Source organism: Sus scrofa, chromosome 16, assembly GCF_054392235.1.
Source record: "Sus scrofa isolate SSC_HxYL_T2T_F1_AM1 chromosome 16, Sscrofa_HxYL_maternal_Yorkshire_Landrace_v2.0, whole genome shotgun sequence".
Lineage (NCBI taxonomy): Eukaryota > Metazoa > Chordata > Mammalia > Artiodactyla > Suidae > Sus > Sus scrofa.
Window position 1 is genome coordinate 22,856,548 of NC_139398.1, and position 19,696 is coordinate 22,876,243.

General features: G+C 34.4%; 1 protein-coding gene across 17 annotated transcripts in view; it reads right to left on the reverse strand.

Moving 5' to 3' along the window:
- CDH12 (cadherin 12) overlaps positions 1 to 19,696 on the reverse strand; it is a 989,627-nt gene that overhangs the window by 823,932 nt on the left and 145,999 nt on the right. For 3 of the 17 annotated variants that reach the window (XM_085001685.1, XM_085001679.1, XM_085001680.1), the window contains one exon: positions 18,465 to 18,554. The exons of the other annotated variants lie outside the window; for them this stretch is intronic. The gene's annotated coding sequence lies outside the window, so the exon portion shown is untranslated. The remainder of the gene's footprint in view (positions 1 to 18,464; positions 18,555 to 19,696) is intronic. 17 annotated transcript variants of the gene reach the window in all.

The following is a 19,696-nucleotide window of genomic DNA, read 5'->3' on the forward strand; positions in this document are numbered from 1 at the left end:
CTCTCAGTAATTTCATGAGAATTAAATGAGGTTACATATGTGGAAATGATGTCAAGACATAAAGCACTAGACAAATGTTATTTGCTTACAAGTTAGTATCAACTTGTAAAAAAAGAGACAATTCAGAATTAAATCATTTGGAAATGTAAAAATAATAATTATCTTTTAAAGGTCTAAATATTCTAGTAAGTCCAATGGGTATAATGATATAAAATAATATAAACTATATAATTGCATGCATATTCCAATTATTGTCACAGTTTTCAAATAAAAAATAATAGTGAATTATATGAACTGGGAACACTTTTCTTCCCTGCTTTGAATTCATCTTGTATAGATTTTTGGATCAATTGACCAACAGTGAATTCTGCAGTAATAGTATATTTCTATGATATTCCTTTCTCAATAACCAATGATACCATCTGCCAACATGAGTGTTTTTCTCATCATTGAAAACCAGATGAGTGTGTAATTACCCACTGAACAGGAATTTTTCAAGAAAAGCAAATGGAAGAAACATTTTCTTTTCACATTAAACGAAAAAAGAGTGCTAAATATGTTGAGATGTTATATAACTTTATGTAAAACCATGACACATAAACATAAATAAACATTATCCATGGAGGCATAACACTCTATGTTATTAATTACTGAAATCTCATACTTTTAAGTCTCTTGACACTTAGTTAGAACTAAATGATGACTGAGAATCTCACCCTGAATTAATTAGGGAGAAGGTGTTTTGAATGATAATAAAACTGTCAATTAACATTTATTTACTTTTGAAACAGGTGTTAAATGATTGATTTCAAAGAGCAGTAATAAAGTTTGCTTTGTAACTAGAGCTGTGAAAAATATTCACAGCCTAAACTAAAAGAAATTAAAAATAAAGGGGTGGGTTGTCTAGATACAAGTAAACACAACTCTACATAATTATATTAACACTGGATAAACTCTAATATTCTAGTGTGTATCATTAATGCATATCATTCTTTCTGAATATTCAGCAATATTCTAAAATGCAAAATGTCCTGGTTTCAAACTTTTAGAATCACAGAGATAAGACCCATAACGTGGCAAGAGAATACTTCGATAGGGAATGGTGTGATGGAAGATGTTGGGTTTACGTAGGATCCACCAATGCCATCTTTTGGTCCTCAGCTAACAGTGAAAGTGTGCATGCTGCATTGTAATCGATGCACCAAGAAAATTCTTGTTCTTAGAACCCTTGCAAAGATGACATATGTGGAGCAGGCATACAGTGTTGAGAGTGTATCTTTGAGGTCCTTTTCTAGATTCCAATGAAATAGTTACAAATAGCAAAATAAAAATGATTAAAATTGGAAAATGCTTTTCCCTCATTAAGTGAACATGTCAGGTTCCTCTGCTCTGCATTGTCTCTCTCTCTCTCTGAGGCAACTGTCAGGAGAGTTTTTTCCTAGGGCAATGGACCAGAAAGGCTCATTAAAAGAGCCCAGATCAGAGCTGTCACAGGGAGGCAGTATCGGTTTGAGGGGAAATTCTCTTAGACCCAGAACCACTCCCATCCTGAACCCATCTCTTCTGCCTGGAGAGACTGCCTGCCTCCATCACTGTATACTGAGACCACTGGGTCTATCCCAGTGCTGCTGCAGCACCTCCTGGCATGAACAACCTCCTGCCAGACTGCCTGCCTCCATCCCTGTACCATGAGCTTGTGGGCCTTATCCTGGCACAGGCCTACACCTTCAAATCCCTGTTTAGTGTAGGCAAGAACTAAGAGAGAGACAGTGCAGAGCAGAGGAACCTGATGGAAATACTTAACTGAGGAGTCTACCCATATTTTTGGCTCCAAAAGAGTTTATTCTTATAAATTATAAGAATTTCACAATCAAAAGAAACTCAAATTAATTGGGATGATACACAAGGTTCAAAATAGACATCCTAGATTATAAATATTCAATTCCATTAAAATAATATTTAATAATAATCAACAAAACTCCCCAGAGATAAGGAGCCAAGTTGGGAGTGATGAGGTTTGTGGATTTGCATCACGGTAGAAATACAGCATATTCTTGGAGTTCCCGTCATGGTGCAGTGGTTAACAAGTCCAGCTAGGAACCATGAGGTTGCAGGTTCGATCCCTGGTCTTGCTCAATGGGTTAAGGATCCGGCGTTGCCGTGAGCTGTGGTGTAGGTTGCAGACGCGGCTGGGATCCTGCATTGCTGTGGCTGTGGTGTAGGCCAGTGGCTACAGCTCTGATTAGACCCCTAGCCTTGGAACCTCCATATGCCATGGGAAAAGGCCCTAGAAAAGGCAAAAAGACAAAAAAAAAAAAAAAAAAAGAAAAGAAAAGAAAAGGAAATACAGTATATTCTTGATTCCTTAAAATCACACAGACTAGGAGCTAAGCCATGGTTACAAATAAAGATGATAAAATGAATATTATTAAATTCTCTTCTGTGATGGTTAATTTCATATGTCAACTTCACTTGGTGATGGGATACCCAGATATCTGGATAAACATTATCTCTGGGTGTATTTTTGAGTGTTTCAAGAATAGATTAGCATTTCAATGGATAGATTGAGTAAAGCTGGTTGCCACTCTGACAGGTATGAGGTAGTATCTTTTCATGGTTTTGATTTGCATTTCCCTGATGATTAGTGACCTTGAGTGTTTTTTCATGTGTCTGTTGGCTATCTCTATATCTTCTTTGGGAAAATGTCTATTCAGGTCCTCTCCCTATGTTTTAGTCACGTTGTTTGTTTTTTGATGTTAAATGGCATGAGTTTTTTTATATATTTTGGATGTTAATCCTTTATCAGATGTTATCATTTACAAATATCATCTCCCATTCCGTAGGCTGCCTTTTCATTTGATGATACTTTCCTTCACTATGCAAAAGATTTTTACTTTGACATAGTCCCAATTGTTTGTTTTTGTTTCTCTTGCCTAAAGACATAGTATAAAATACATTGTTAAAACCAGTGTCAAAGAATGCACTGGTATATTTTTTTCTAGGAGTTTTATAATGTTAGGCTTTACACTTAAGTCTGTAATCCATTTTGAATTTATTTTGATATACAGTATGATAAAGTAGTCCAGTTTGATTCATTTTCCACGTAGCTGTCCAGTTTTCCCAACACAATTTATTGAAGAAGCTACTTTTTAACTCATTGTATATTCTTGTCTCCTTTGTCATAAGGGAATTGACCATATAAGTGTGGGCTTATTTCTGGGCTGTCTGTTCTGTACCATTGATCAATGTACCTTGTTTTTGTGCAAGTAACATACTGTTTTAATTTTGCCCTAGAATTTGAAATCAGGGAGCATGATACCTTAACATTTGTTCCTTTTTTTCAAGAGGAACAAAAGTTGTTTATTTTTTTTTTTTTGGTTATTTGTATTCTTTTGTGTTTCAATACAAATGTTAAAATTATTTTTTTTTCTAATTTAGTGAAAAATGCCATTGGATTTTTGAAAGGAAGTGCATTGAATCTATAGATCTTGGATAGCATGAACATTTTAACACTATTAATTCTTCCAATCCATGAACACCATATATCTTTTCATTTGTTTGTGTCAACTTCAATTTCATCCACCATATCATATAATTTTCTGAATATAAGTCTTTTATCTCCTTTTTAGATTTATTCCAAGGTATTTTATTTTTTAGATACAATTCTAAATGGGATTATAGTCTTAATGTCTCTGATAGTTTGTTGTTAGTGCATAGAAATTCAACAGATTTTTTATATTAATTTTGTATCCTTAAACTTTACTGAATTAATTTTTAAGTTCTAATATTGTTGGTTCTATATATAGTATGTTCTAAATATAGTATCATGTCATCTGCAAACAGTGACAGTTTTACTTCTTTCCAATTTTTGTTTCTTTTATTTACTTTTATTGCATTTTTTAATTTTCTTTTATAACTTCTATTTCTTTTCTTTTTTTCTGATTGCTCTGATAGGACTTTAAGTATATTGAATAAAGGTGATGAGAGTGGGTATCCTTGTCTTGTTCCTGATCTTAGAAGAAATGTTTTCATCTTTTCACTGCTGAGTATAATTTTGGTTGTAGGTTTGGCCTTTATTATGTTGAGATATATTCATTCCCTCTGTACATAACTAGTTGCTTTTGTCTTGCTGCTTTTAAATTTCTCTCCTTATCTTCAATCGCTGCCATCTTAATTATAATGTCTTGAATTGCACCTTTTGGGATTCATCTTGTTTGGGACTCTCTGTTGTTCCTAGACCTGGATATCTGTTTCTTTTCCCAAGTTATACAAGTTTGTAGATATTATTTCTTCAAATAAATGTTCTTTTCCTTTTTCTATCTCCATGTTTTGGGATCCCCATTACTGTAATGTTAGTATGCATGATGCTGTCCCAGAGGTCTCCTAAACTGTCTTTACTGTTTTAATTTTTTGTTCCTCTGTTCAACTTAGGTAATTTCCACTACTGAGTATTCTGATGTTTCTTTGCATCATCCAATATATTATCCACTTTTCTAGTGTATTTTTTCAACTATTGTATTTTTCAGCCATTGTTGGCTTTTCTTTATATTTTGTAACCCTGCCATCCCTCTCAGTGTGTTCATTCAATCTCCCGAGTTCATTGAGCATTTAATGATCATAACCTTGAACATTATATCACGTAGATTGCTTAATTCCACTTTGCTTGGTTCTTTTACTGAGATTTTTGTCTTGTTCCTCCATTTGAACCTATTCCTTGCTCTCCTCATTTCCCCTAATTCTCTTACTTTGTTATTAGTTAAGTTGGTCAGGTTGCCCCAGACTTGGAGAAGTTGCCTTATGTAGGAAATATCCTGTGGGGCCTAGCACCACACTCCCCTTTGGTCATGAGAGCTATATGCTCTAAGGGTGCCCCCATGTGGGATTCTAGGGACTTTCTATCGTGGTGAGTCTGACTACTGTGAGTATGCTGGGAGGTGGGATGGACTCAGGTGCACTTGGTTGCCAATCTGTTTTGTGCAGTGGCTGCCAGCCCACTGGTGGGAAGCATAACATCCCTCCATGGCTTATTGCATGGCCTGAGAAATGCCTGAGCTGATGCTGGCTCCCTGGTTGGTGAGAAAGCCCCGGGAACTGATAGTCTAGAGGGAGACTCCAAGACAGTACTTGTCATCATTTGAAGAAATCCCCAAAGTGGCAGCCACCAGCATTTATTTCCCCAGGGAAGTCCCTCTTAAGATAGGCCTCTCTGGTAGGCTTCCTAAAATCATTAAGTGGGTCTGTCCCAGGCTTTATTCAAATTATTTTCTCTATGATGGGACTTAGGAGGAGAGTTTAGGGTGTTTTTCCTCCAACATATTGGCCACACATTTGCGGTTGGTTTTAAATTACATAAATTTATCTACAAATAATATTTGTCTATAACACCCACCCAAAATTGATTTGTATTAAATCTTAAAAAAATAAAATTTCCACTTAATTTTATTTTTCCCCCTTTGCATCAATGTAAAACAGTTTATTGACTTTATTGTGAGAACAGAAATTCTCTATTCTTATCCAGAATCAATGTCAGATTCTATCAAATACATTTAGTACTAATTTTGTGTAATGCATATTTTTTCTTATTCAGTCCATTTTATAGGCTAATATATATACTTTTTCAAAATATTTTTTTTCCTTATACACAAACTAGAGTGTTTATCAGTACATATTTTATATTTATATCACCACAGGTTATTTAATAATGTGTATAAAAATCATAAATATACGTGTGTGTGTATGACTGAGGCACTTTGCTGTACAGCAGAAATTGGCACATTATAAATCAATTATAATTTAATAAATAATTAAAAAAAATACATTTCTTAATAAGTAAATAAGCTCTAAGATGTCACTTTCTTCAGAATCACTTCTTATGTTGCCCTTCCTGCCACATCAATAAGTAGTTCACATTTCTACAGTCAGTATTTGTCTTAGGGATTTTGAAATATTTATGCATGTACTGTTTTATTTAATATTCTCCATAATATTGCAAGTATGAAGCACCATGAATAAAATTGTTATTGAAACAAACTAGCTGCAAGGTTCCAGAACCTGGTCTTTCTGGAACCTAAACCAAGTGCATATCTTTCTATGAAAGTAACATTTTAAAAATAATTTCTATTTTGTAACAGAGATTGAAATGATTTAAGAAGAACTTTCTATTACATCAGTGCTACTGATTCTGAGCCCTGGGTTAGATCCATATGGCACTTCACCAGGGGAGTATCTTCCAAGGACTATTATAAAAACTGTCATTTGATGACATATCATGCTACTATAGTCATTTTTTTTAAACAAGGAACAGTAAAAAAAAATTATACTAAGTTATAGAGAAGGGATGAGTTCAGTGACAGTAAAAAGGACTTGATACAGAGATGCTTCAGGCTAAGTTCAAAGGTAGACCCTGCCTTATATAAGATGAAGCATAAGTAGACCCCAAGGAGCACACATTTTCATCTACTCAACTACTCACTTTTAAGTAGATCCCAATTGCTTTGGCAAACACTATAGTGTTAAGGTCTGAATTATGTCTCCTCTGCCTAAATTCATATCCTGAAGCACTAACCCCAGTGTGACTGTAATTGGAGATACGGCCTTTAAGGAGGTTATCTGGTCATAAGGGTGAGACTATAATTCAACAGAACCTAGCATCCTTAGACAAAGAGGTAGGGGTCATGTGAGGATAAAGAGAGAAGCAACCTTTCACAAGCCAGGAAGAAGGGCCTCACCAGAAGTGAATCCTGATTATACCTGAATCCTGGACTTCCAGCCTCCAGAACTGAACAAGAGAAAATGATTTTCTGCTGTTTAAGCCACACGGTCTGGGGTATTTTGTTAGAGCTTTAAGAGGAGATCGAGACAACTATGTTCACTTTATATTTTAGAAACTATCACAGAGATCACACTTTCTTAATAGCCACATAAACAAAATTATTTTGCTCGGAAAGCACAGCTCTCCTGACTTTTACATAATCTTACACTCTCTTAGTCATCGTACTTCACCCGAGTCTGAAAATATGCTGTGATGTTTATGTAAAAAATCACAAGCATACCTTTTTCATGGATGTCTGAAAGGATGAATTTGGCTTAATATGTCAATCACAGAAATTGTAATCCATGCAATACTCACTTACAAATTATTTTATTGAAAAGCATTGTATCTAGCCCCATGCAAGATATACAGATGTGTGCTGTGTTTATAAAAGGGAATTAGAAAATTATTAGAAATCTGCTAATTCAAGGATAAAAACTAAATAATTTTTGTACATATGCTTTATAATGTAAGTAGGGAAATGAGTTTTATCCATTTACAGTCAGATGTAGCTCCATCTCTTTTTTTAATTTTTTTTTTTTTTTAATTTTTAGGACCCCACCCTTGGCATATGGAAGTTCCCAGGCTAGGAGTTGAATCAGAGCTATAGCTACTGGCCTACACCACAGCCACAGCAATGGAGGATCCTAGCTGCATCTTTGACCTACATCACGGCTCATCGCAATGCTGGATCACCAACCCACTGAGGAAGGCCAGGGATCAAACCTGCATCCTCATGGATTCTAGTTGGAATTGTTTCCACTGCACCACAATGGGAACTCCCTCCTCTCTGTCTTTAGGCTATAAAAAGTACAGATACAAACAGCATGAAAGAAAAGGAATAATGCCATGTGACTCATGGATAGTTGTAGCCGTAATACCTGTATTTCTTTGGGTTTGATGTGCCTTTCTTGTTAAGAGAGTAGTAAATTGGGTATCCTGTGAACCAGATGCATGAGGGTGTGCTGATCTGAAAAATAATTGGTGTATTGCCTCTAAATCAGTGATGCGAACAAGAAAGAAATAAAAGGCTGTGTGCACTTACACATTTATGCTCATGTGGATCAAAAGCTGAAAGAGCAATAAAAGGAGACAATTCATACTTATTTATAAATCTGTTTTTTTTCTCCTAAGATCTCTCAATTATTTCCTAGATCCTGTAACTCATTGGTGATTTAATAAATGACTTCTATCATTAAAATTGTGGTTATCTTTGTCCTATAGGATTCAATTTACAACAGATATTTATCCATGATACCAATAAACATGCATTAATGCAATTTACTAGAAAGTGGAATTTAGTATAAGAGGCTTCCCCATGGGTTCCATCTAAGATTTACTGATATAGTAAAACATTAGAAAGGATTTACTATATAATACCCCTAAATTCTTGTGAATTGCAGCTTTAAACAAACAAACAAAACAAACAGACAAACAAGACAGTGGCCTTGGAGAAGACTGTTGAATATTGAGCAGTGCTTTGTGGAAGCAGGGCATAGATTGTAGTTAGGATCTGGTTGGACAAAGGTACCACAGATGTTTTACCAAAACACACAAATACAATGAGAGGTTTTTTGTTTTTTTGGTTTTTTTTTTTCTATTTTCTTTTTCAGCTGCCCTGGGGCATATGAACTTCCTGGGCCAGGGATCAGATTTTAGCCACAATTGCAGCCTAAGCTGTAGCTGTGCCTATGCCAGATCCTTTGACCCACTGTGCAGGGACAAGGACCCAGCCTGCATCCTAGCACTGCAGAGATGCTGCTGATCCCATTGTGCTGCAGTGGGAACTATCAAAGGAGAACTAATACATGTTAACCAAACTCATAAGTAAAACTAAAAGGCAGAAGATACTATAAGAGTTATATATTCTTCTGGAGAGAATGTTTTCTTCCTATAGAGGTACATCAGACCTTCGTATCCATGGGTTCTACATCCATGGATTCAAGCAAGTGTGTACCAAAAATATTTGAAACAAACTTCAGAAAATTAAAAAAAAAACTGAATTTACTGCACTGCAACAAATATTACATAACTTTTGCATTGTGTTTACACCTGTTTACATACCTGTTTACATAGCATTTATGTTGAGATATAAATAATCTGAGATAATTTAAAGGGTATGGAAGCATGTGCGTAGGTTATATACAAATACTATGCCATTTTATATAAGAGACTTGAGTATCCTCGGATTTTGATTTTGGCATTTTTGAATTTTGGTATTTGCGGGGCTCCTCATGGATAACAAAGGACTACTGTACTCAAAAAGCCACATTACAGTCAGATGATTGCTCAATGAGCTTAAATTCAAGTAGAACAGATGGAATTGGGTGAATCACATTAATGTTTCTTGTCATTATATTGTGATAACTTTATGTATCCGCATGAACTAGAAGAACATACCTGCTGGTGTATGCTTTTTATCTGGGGAATACTAATAACATGCTGACAAATTAAAACTCTCTGAGAAATGTTCTTTTGGCTGTGCCCTTATTAACATCAGTGCCTTCAAACACCAGTGGACAAATGATTTGTATGAATGCCATAGGTTGCCTAGCATCTTTTACCACATTCTTATTTTCTGTCAGAACTTTGGGGGGTTTTTGTTGTTCTTTTTTAAGGAATGCTTTCCTACACCACAAGGAATATGTTTAGGGTGGCCGACTGTAGTCTCAACTCACATAGGACCTTGTCTGCTCTTGGTGTGTTGTTTTACCTATTGACAATGACTGGTTCAAACATGTTTATGTTATTTAATTCTGTCTTATTAAATGCATAGTGAAATAGATCAAGTGAAATTTGGTAAAATTTCTTTTCTCCAAAGTAGAAACCACAGGAAAAAAATGTATTATTTTCTCCATATTTTTGAATCTGTATATCATAGGCAGAACGAGTACAACCATTGTCCTACAAGCCATCTTCTGACTACTCAAAAGACAGAGCCATTGTTGGTGATAACAGAGATGAAAATAATCTAGATTGTTGGTGACTTCATCAAGCTATTGAATTGAGAATCCTAATGACCTCTCTACATCTGAATATTCAGATAATTAAGACATAAATTAGCCTTAACTAGAAGTCTATTTAAAACTGTATTTATATTAAGGCTGAAAACACTTTTTAAAAAATAGAAAGTTATAAAATATTCTCAGGACATTCCTCTTCACATTTCTTACTAGTTTCTACTTAGGAGAAATATAACCTAGATTTCTTCCTTTTCTGCTAAATGTTATTTCTTTCTGTTTATCAGTTTTTCTTCAGGGTTCAATAATTAATCCACTTCCTTTACCTTCAGTCTTCACCTCTTTGGTTAATCTGATCAAATACCATTACTTTAATCCTATTCATATGCCTAAAACTTTCAAGTTTATTTTTCCAACCAGACCTCTCTAGAGGCTCCTGACTGTCATTACAAACTGCCCAGTTGACATACCATTTGTATGTCTCAAAGTCATTTCAAAGTGATCACACACAATTTATCTATCTATCTATCTATCTATCTATCTATCTATCTATCTGTCTGTCTGTCTGTCTGTCTGTCTGTCTGTCTGTCTATCTATCTATCTATCTATCCTTACTCCTCAAGTTCTTCCAGCATTTCACTTGGGAAAACGATATCTTCATTGACTTGTACTCCATGAATATCACTGTCTCTATAACATCAACCATCTTAATGCTTTCTCATTCCAGTTTTAAAGAGCTAGTCTTTGCCCTAAGCAGCATAATTTTATTCCTATTCTAGAGCAATAGGCTTTTAAAAGGCATAGTCATATTGTTCCTCCCCACCTTACATTTTCAATGACTCTTCACTGTCTTGAAAATAAAATTGAACTTTTAACAAGAGCATGGAAAATCCTATACAACATAGTTTTGCCTCTCTCTCTGACCTCAAATAAAACTCCACTGATCCCCCCTTAAGTAAAATCCAGCCTTTCTGGATTTGCTCTAGATTTCTAATATCTTTCATGTCCTAAAGCTTTGCCCTTTCTTACTAGTTTTATATCAATCTGGAAGAAGCTTTTACTCTCAAATCTTACTTGTCAGGTTCTTTTTTTTTTTTTTAACAGTCTCAGTTCAAACACTATCTTCTAAAAAGATTCTCCCTCACTAATACCAGATATAACATTTATTATTTGTTCATTGTGAACCTTCTCACATAAGACTTCAAGTTACTGGAGGGCTATCATTTCTTATTGTTTTTTTCACTGTTGAACCACCATCTGAGGGTACCCAGAACATAGCAGGTGATCCAAAATAATTTTTAAATAAATAACTACAATTATTGTTTTATTCATAGTACTTATCATGTACTGACAAAATTATGTTAACATTTAATTTTGGAGTTCTTCTTTGTAGAATATAAACTCTTTAAGGAGAAAGATTGTCTTTTCTAAACCATTGTAGTATCTTTGGTTCAAAGACAATTGCTTGGCAGACAATAAGCATCATATATGTAAGTATATATGAATGGTTAATTTTTTTGATAGTGATTTGCCAATGGAGGCATGTACTTGGCATAAGCATTTATTTTTGTTTGTTTGTTTGTTTTTGTTTTTTGGCCATGTCTATAGCTTGCACAAGTTTCAAGGCTGGGAATCAAACTCAAGCCCAGGCAGTGACAACGCTAGATATTTGCTAGGCCACCAAGGAACTCCTAGCATTTCTTAAATGTTGCAGTTTGTTTTAAATTTTTTTCTTTCTTTTTTCTTTTTCTTTCAATTCTTCCTTGGAAATGTAGTGAAATACCATGAGTACATATTCTGGGACTACAAGGCCTGTGCTTGAATCCTGCCTCTTCCACTAATTAACTCTGTGATGTATAGAAAAATACTTTACTATTATGTTCTTCAATTTAACCATATGATTGATGATAATAGTAACATTATCTATCATAGGACTGCTGTAAGGGTTGCATGAGTTAGCATTACGCCAGCAGTTAGCACACAGTAATTGCTCAGTAATGCTGAATATTATTTATAGATCTTTCATTTTATCCAGCCAAAATGGAAAGACTCCAGGTCATCTTCCTAGTTAGGAGGAGGTCTGCTTCCACTGGAAAACACAAAGGGGTTATTTAGGAACTTCAGGGCACCCTATCTATATATTGATAGGAACAACTAATACAAGGCAAATTCTCACAATCTCCCACCACTCAGACTAATCCCTGCCTTTGCTATAGTCAAATCCTTCCATTGCCCAGCCAGCTCCTTCTCTGGTGTTATGATGGCTTAAGGAATTCTTCTCTCTCTCTCTCTCTCTCTCCTTAGTATCTTTTGTCTTATGTAGCTGGAGAGGATGTGATACTTTCTCATGTTTGAGAGAGAAAACATTGTTCTTTTCCCTTTGGGTTGGTAATGTCTGCCAACCCAACTTATCCAATCTCTTTACCCCTACGTATGAAGCCATAAGTTTGATAACTATAAAAAGCAAACTTCACTTTCCCTGGCTGATTTTTCAACTATGCGTATTTCCTGTATAAATATTTGGAGCAGTTGGGTTGAGAGACTCCTAGTCCCTTAACTTAATATAACATAATATCCAATAGCACTCCAAACTCCACCATCCATCTTTTCCCTGGAATGTTATCACCTCCTTCTATTATTGTAATAGGCAACTTTATTACATAAATTATTTTTTGCAATAAACACTCTTTTTTTCTCTCCTTTTCCCTTCCCCCTTCCCCTACTCAATCTAACCAGGAAAAAGAATGAACATGAATTTCACTGGCTCTCCTCTCTATCTTTCACCTCCCTGTCCACAAATTTTCAATGGTTTTCCATGTGTCACAGGATAACTTCCCACATTTTTGCCACTTAAAACCAAGGTTTGTATGCACACTCTAATCCTTATTAACATTTCCAGCTCTGCAATCCTCAGTTCACATAAAAGCACCCTTGTTACAATCAAAGGGATTTTCTTCTACACACTCACAGACATTGTGTTATCTTTTCATGTGTCTTCAGATAAGCTCTCCCCCAACTGGGGCAGCATGTTATCCTTTCCTATCTGAATTCCAAGCTGAAACGTCACCTCTTCCTTTCTGAACAGCATAGCCCTGCAAATCCCTTTTCTCTCAATGTGATCATGCTAATATCCTACACCATCTGTCACTATCCCATGATAAATGTCCTTCACATGAATTTGTTTGTTGAATCCTTGTTAATAGAGAACTATTTGAAAATGATATTTTACCTGGTAACTGTTTTTTCTCCCAAAAGAGCAGGTACTTAAAATTAATTACGGATAGAGTATCTAAGTGAAAGTTTAACCAAGCCCCCATAATGGTGAAGCAAAATGCAAAAGAACTGCTAACCTCAGAATGATGTCCAGACTAAGGAGAACATGGCAAAATTTTCTAAATATCTTCAGTAGTCTTTGACCCTTACCTTTATACTTCTCCCCCACTGCAGTTAGTTTCATGTCCTTGCAATATGCCAATGAGTCAAAATAAATGTATAATAGAGAAATGATAGAACTGAGGAAAAAACAAGGACACTTAAATAAAATACAATTTTAACAGGAAATGCTGAAACTGGTTTTTTTCACGCCAAATGTCCCCTTCCTCACTAGTGGTTCTTCACAAAGAAAATAAAGTCAATGTACTATGTACATACACTGTTTTTATTAAACTCACAGACAAATGGTTAGGGTTCATATAGCAGACACATTCTGGAATGGGCTGTAAGTAAAACAACCTCTCTTCTTTGAGCACTATCCTCTCACCAAAAATGGCCATCTAATGGGTTCTCATTTTTTTTTTTTTAAATGTGTGTCATGTACTCTCCACATCATTGCTTGGCTGGGTTTCATTTACGACATTTAATTCTCTCCAGCAACAATTTGACAACATTTTTCAGAGGCAATGAAATTCCAAAAGTTATTACAACTGTAAGATTTCTAAACTTGGAAACTCTCCGTGGTCATTTTCTCCTGTGTATACAGAGAGTAAGTGAAAGTAGTCAAGAGAGAAGCTTCTAGGAGAGAGTGTTTAAAGTGGTGTGCAGAGCAAATGGGGGCCCAATGTTTAGCTAAGAGTGCTGCTGCCTGAGAAATCTTAAAATAGCCCTGGATGCCAGCAATAAAGCCCATTTGCTTAATCCAGTCCAAGTGACTTTCTGTTATTTGCAATCAAATGTGCTTTCAGCTAAGTCCACACAATTTTAAAATACTCCCAAAAGTGATTACATAAAATGTTAAGGTTATGTCACTAAAGCCCCAAAGGTCCAACAAGAAATTCACAAGCAGGCAACTGTGAAGGAGTAAATCTTACGATAAGGCTTGATTTGGAGCCACTAAGTATTATTATATGTGGCAGCTTACAAGCACTTTGTTAGACTATTTATAACATATAATAATAATAATAATAATAATAATAGGAAATCCGGAACTACCTAAACTGATAGGACAGTCTATAACATATTATACATAATATTACCATTGATAAGGTCACCTACATCCTTTATACCCTTTAGAGTTTATGCACACAAGATTTTTTTAGGCAAATGTTAAATCTGCAGTGTCAGATGAAAGGTATATCCTGTGGCTTTCACCTTTGGAAAGATGAATTCTCTGATGCAGACAACATAGTTTTCTATTGCCTTTCAAATTACAGTTCGGATTCATTAAATACTATTTTCCTTACACCATGTATGAACAGCATAAAGTTAGAAATAAAGATAGGTCTTCTCTGTGGTTTATACCAAAAAATATAATTGAATAAATGATTAATCTTTGTATATCCTGTGGATTTGGTAACTTTATATGGGAATGTATGTGTATATAGAATTATATATATATATATATATATATTCTTTCAGTTCTTTGAGGTAGTAATTTATATTTCCCCAAAATACAGAGGAAGGAATTGAGATGCAGAAGGTTTAAATATACTTGCTTAGGGCGACAAAGCTAATGAATGTTTGAGCAGCAAGGATATTAACAAGGTCAGTAAAACATATTCACTGCTTTTCTATCACAAATGCAGAATCACGTCACTTAGCTCTCAGCTTCAGATTTTATGGGAAACTGGTAGCAATATAAACCCTAGCTTCCATCTCATAATCCAAATTCAAAGCAACCTTTTTGGTAATCATAAAAAGGGTAGAAATAAGAGAATAACATCACATGCACACAAATATATACACACACGTCCCAATTTATGCAACACAAAATGGGCATTATTAAAAGACTTTCAATGTCAAAGTATTTTGAGGAGAAAAATAGAGAGCACTACTCAAATGCAATAAATGGCACAGCTGAAAAAATAAGGCTATGTATGCCACCAAGGGAGATGATAATTACTTTTTCCTTTAATATGCACAGAGGGATAAAGAGTTGTAATAAAATGGAAAAAAACCTCACATTACCACATTGCTTGGTATTTAATCATTACTTTTATGTTTTTGTTAATAAGACTAAAAATGATGAAAATTTCTACATCATCATTTTTTTTCCTATCCTAATGCTATACTTTGTCAAAATGTGACAATAGGTGAATGTCAAGGTATTTTTATACATTACAGTTTACCTGCATTTCTTCTTGTATTATTGTCCTAAAACCTGATATGACATGTGTTATTTACATCATTTAATTTTGGAAAGGATTCAGATAGCTGGGAAACGTCTGTAACAGAATTGGTATCTCAAGGAATTAAATGAGCTTTGGGCAAAAGAAAACACTTTTGAGTCAAAGTGTGGTTGGCTCTGACTGCCTAGTTCTGAAGCATTAACAAAATTAGGTTTTCACTGGCAGGTACAGACATCCATCCCATTTCATTTCTATATATTTTACACCTTTTAAAACATATAGATATATCTATATATAAAATGTATTCTTAAATATTTCTATTACTAATCAAATGGTTTAACTAATAATTATTCCTTTGGTTATCTTTAATAAAAAGAACATGATGTTTTTATTTTTCAGTGTTAGTACTTAAAAATCTAATCTAGTTTACTTAATAATTTATAATTTATATTCTATATTATAATAGAAATGAAGTCATTATGGAACATATACACAAACTAAATATCTTCAGGAAGGAAAATAAATCCCATATAAAAAATCCTGCTTTTATAAATGATACAAATGTTTTTTAATGTCTTATTCATTTGTTCTGTAATTCATTTGTTTTCTTTGGTTTTGTAATCCAAATAGAATTTTACATTTTGTCTTTTTAAGTTAATCCCCTCATGTGTTAGAAAATGGTATATATCTCAATTCATAAGTATATAATATTTAAGTATTTTAATACATAATAATTTACTTAGCCTTTGATCCCCTATATATTTTAATATATTACTATTATTGTATAAATATTGTTGTAATGAGCATCTCTGTATACACATTTTTAAATCCTATAATTTGAATTATTGAATCAAAAAATATTATCATTTTAAATGCTGTTCAGAGTCATCAGAGCCAGAGAAGCTGAGGTTTTAATTTCTTTGTAATGTGTGGTTACACTACGTCCCTTTGTTTTTCATCACTAATCTGAAGGGGGAAGAAATCTCATTTTAATACCCCATTACACTCTACATAACAAAATGAATTTTTGCAAGAATTAGACAAGCTTTTTTCAAGACTATCTCCTAGACCCGAGTGCCTGAGTGAAGAGTAGCATTTCTACAATTCTAACATTTTTTCTTTAGTAGTGTCCCATTCACACATATCGCACATCTGGGCCCTCATTTTGGATGCACCACTGTGAACTGGTCTTATTATATCCTAATCACAACCCACCCGCATTATACAGCAGAGTGGTTCGAGAAGACACAACATTAAGCCTACTAAATATGCATAAATCCCTTCAATTAAAACTCTGCAGAATCATTTTCATGTTGAACATACAGACTAATTGTTAATGTCCCTTAACTGGGCTAATGCAATTATTTGTGCAAATTAAATCCCTCCCTACATTTTTTTCCTGAAATTTTCATTGTTCAACATTAACAGGAAAGATATTCTCTCTTCAAACAACAGTTAACTTTAACTAGGATTGAACCCTTATTTCAACATTTATCATGTTCTTCGATGTCATTTTTTAGTTATTTTTGTGTACTATCTTCTATCTATATTCTAGATGCTTAGGTCATTGAAGAAGAATGAAATGGTATATTTAAGTCTTTGTATCTTTATCAGTTTTATTCACAGTAATAGGAAAAGTCAAACAAATACCAACCACAGAATCATCACAATGAGTGGCTCTTCCAAAAAAATATTGTTTCATTGAAGAAATTATTATTTTTAAAAATTTCAGTAAGAAAAATTCATTTCTCCATTATGACAAGCAAACTCATTTATTCGCTTACTCTACTCTCAAATCTTAAATCTCATGCACCAATCCTTCATAAAAGTATAAACCAGAGGTTTGCTTGAATTTTAATTCTCTGTTGTCACGTAGTTGATGCTAGAGTGTGCTTTCTTCTAAGTTAAACTTAGTAATAAGTTTATTTTGGGGTTATCTTTGGATCATAAGAGTATAGTAGACACTAAAACAAATAATCTTCCCCAAACACATGCTAGTTCAAGGATACCATAGTCACTAGGGAAAAGTCTCTAGCTTTTCTTCAACTTTTAATTGGCTCTATGACATTATTACAATAAAGCCAATCCATTCTCAATATAAAAAATGACTTGGAGGCTGGCCTAAGATTATACTGATGTAGCAATGTTAAATACGGTCAAAACTAGCCTCTTGTAAATAAACACATCACTATCTCAGAAAATGCTATGCATTCAAATGGAAAATATATTATCAAGACCTATTTTCTCACCCTGTCATTCAAGTAGATTATTCACACAGTATTTCATGTATGAAACAAACAGATATTTACAGTTCATTCTGAATTAGGCACTGGGGTGAGTGTAAGAGACATAGGGTTAGCTCTGCCACACAGGGCCCATGTCTTCACAGCACTCTAACTCAAAACAAGTATGGGCACACAGAGAAATGTGTTTTCCCATGCCTGCATAAATGTGAGTTAATGATTGTTCTAAGATCTTCTCATTTATGCTGAAAAAGTATAATTGGGTTGATAAGTTAAATGAGGTAAAAGAAGTTTCTTCTAAATATTGGTCACCCTGTGGTTGGAGGGTTGTGTGAAAGGGAAGGAAGAGTGCCCTAGGCAAAGAGCGCCCTAGGCAAAGGGTACAGCTGTATGATATGGACAAAGACACTGTAGTTGAAGGATGCCTGACAATTTTCATATCAGTGTGGTTGAAGCACAGAGAGATATGGCCCCAGATATGATGGAGGTTATGAGTGTGCAGTAAGAGTTACTTAGGGTGGACTTGATGACATCATCTTATAGCAAAACCTATGCTAGGTTTATTTTTAGAAGTTAGTAAAGAGAGACAAAAGACAATTAGTGTAAAATAAATTATAAGAAAAATATACATCATATAAAGTAGTAGTAGTTATTCTAAATGTAGACTATATTTTGCTATTATCAAAGAGTAGCAAAAGCACAGTATAATCTGGGGAGATATCTGTTTATGACTTTAAGAAGGGTCAGATATTCTGGAAATGAAAATAAAAATACCAGCAAATGCTGGATACATAGGTTTATAAAACTGGATTTGTAAGAAATTTAGAAAAGTCTTTAGAAGACAATGAAGCAAGCAGGAGCTGAATATTAATGTGTGGTCACTCACCTGTATTCACAAACAGGGACTTAGACTCTTGGCTCCTAGAGAAGAGGGAACAGGGCTTCAGTACCAGCAAGCAGGAACTGAAACTGAAACCTAAACACAAAAAGGGACACTCAAATATGAAGAGGTGGGTAGAGAAAAATCATTCCCACCAGCAGAGGAGAAATCAAGAAAGCTGGTCTACTGCTTTCAGACCCTGTGTGGTGATAGGGGAATGGGAGTGGCAAAGACACAAAGAATCCCTGAATGTAAGTGGATCCTCATGAGATTTAGGGAAGAAAAAGAATGGAAAATGATTTACTCAAGTAAATAATAACCCAGAAGACAAATCAGTCTTTAATTTAAAAAGCCATATTTGGCTCAAGGAATTATGTAAAATTAGGCAGAAATTTTAAGTATATAAACATCTAACAAATACTTGAAAAAAATTACAGTAAAAATTGATGGATTTACAGAGAGAAATCGAGCCATCCTTGAATTCAACAGAAGATCTAATAATCTACCTTTCATTAATTTGGCGATCAAACAACAACAACAAAAAATGGCACAATTAACAATCTTGACCTATGACTATTTCTATACTAAATCATTAGAGAATACTTATTCTTCTCTTGCATACATGGACTCTTTATGAAAATTAACCTTATCTTGGTTCACAGAGCATTTTCAACAAAATTCAAAACGTCAAAGCACAGTTCACATTCACTGAGAGAGGAGGTGTAAGTTAAAAATGAAAATCCATCAAAAAGTAGAAACCCAAGTAATGTTGATAAGCTATCATTGGAGTAAAATATTTTTACCATTTATTTATTCATTTATTGATTTATTTTAGGCCATGCCCAGATCATGTGGAAATTCCCAGGCTGGGGACTGGACCCAGGCCACAGCAGCAACCCAAGCCACTGCAGTGACAACACCAGATCCTTAACCCTCTGTGCCACAAGAGAATTCCTATAATCTAAAATACTGTTTCACTTATGGTAAAAATGAGATTGGATGTAAAATCTGTGAGTTTGTTTCTGTTCTATAAATAAGTTCTTTTGTATCATTTTTAATGTGATTCCACATGCTAGTGCTATCATATAATATTTGTTTTTCTCTGATTTATTTCATTCAGTATGATAATCTCTAGGTCTATCCATGTTGCTTCAAATGGCATTACTTTATAGGACGGTGGGAATAAAATATACACACTAGTGTATAAAATAGATGATTATCAAGAACACTACTACAAC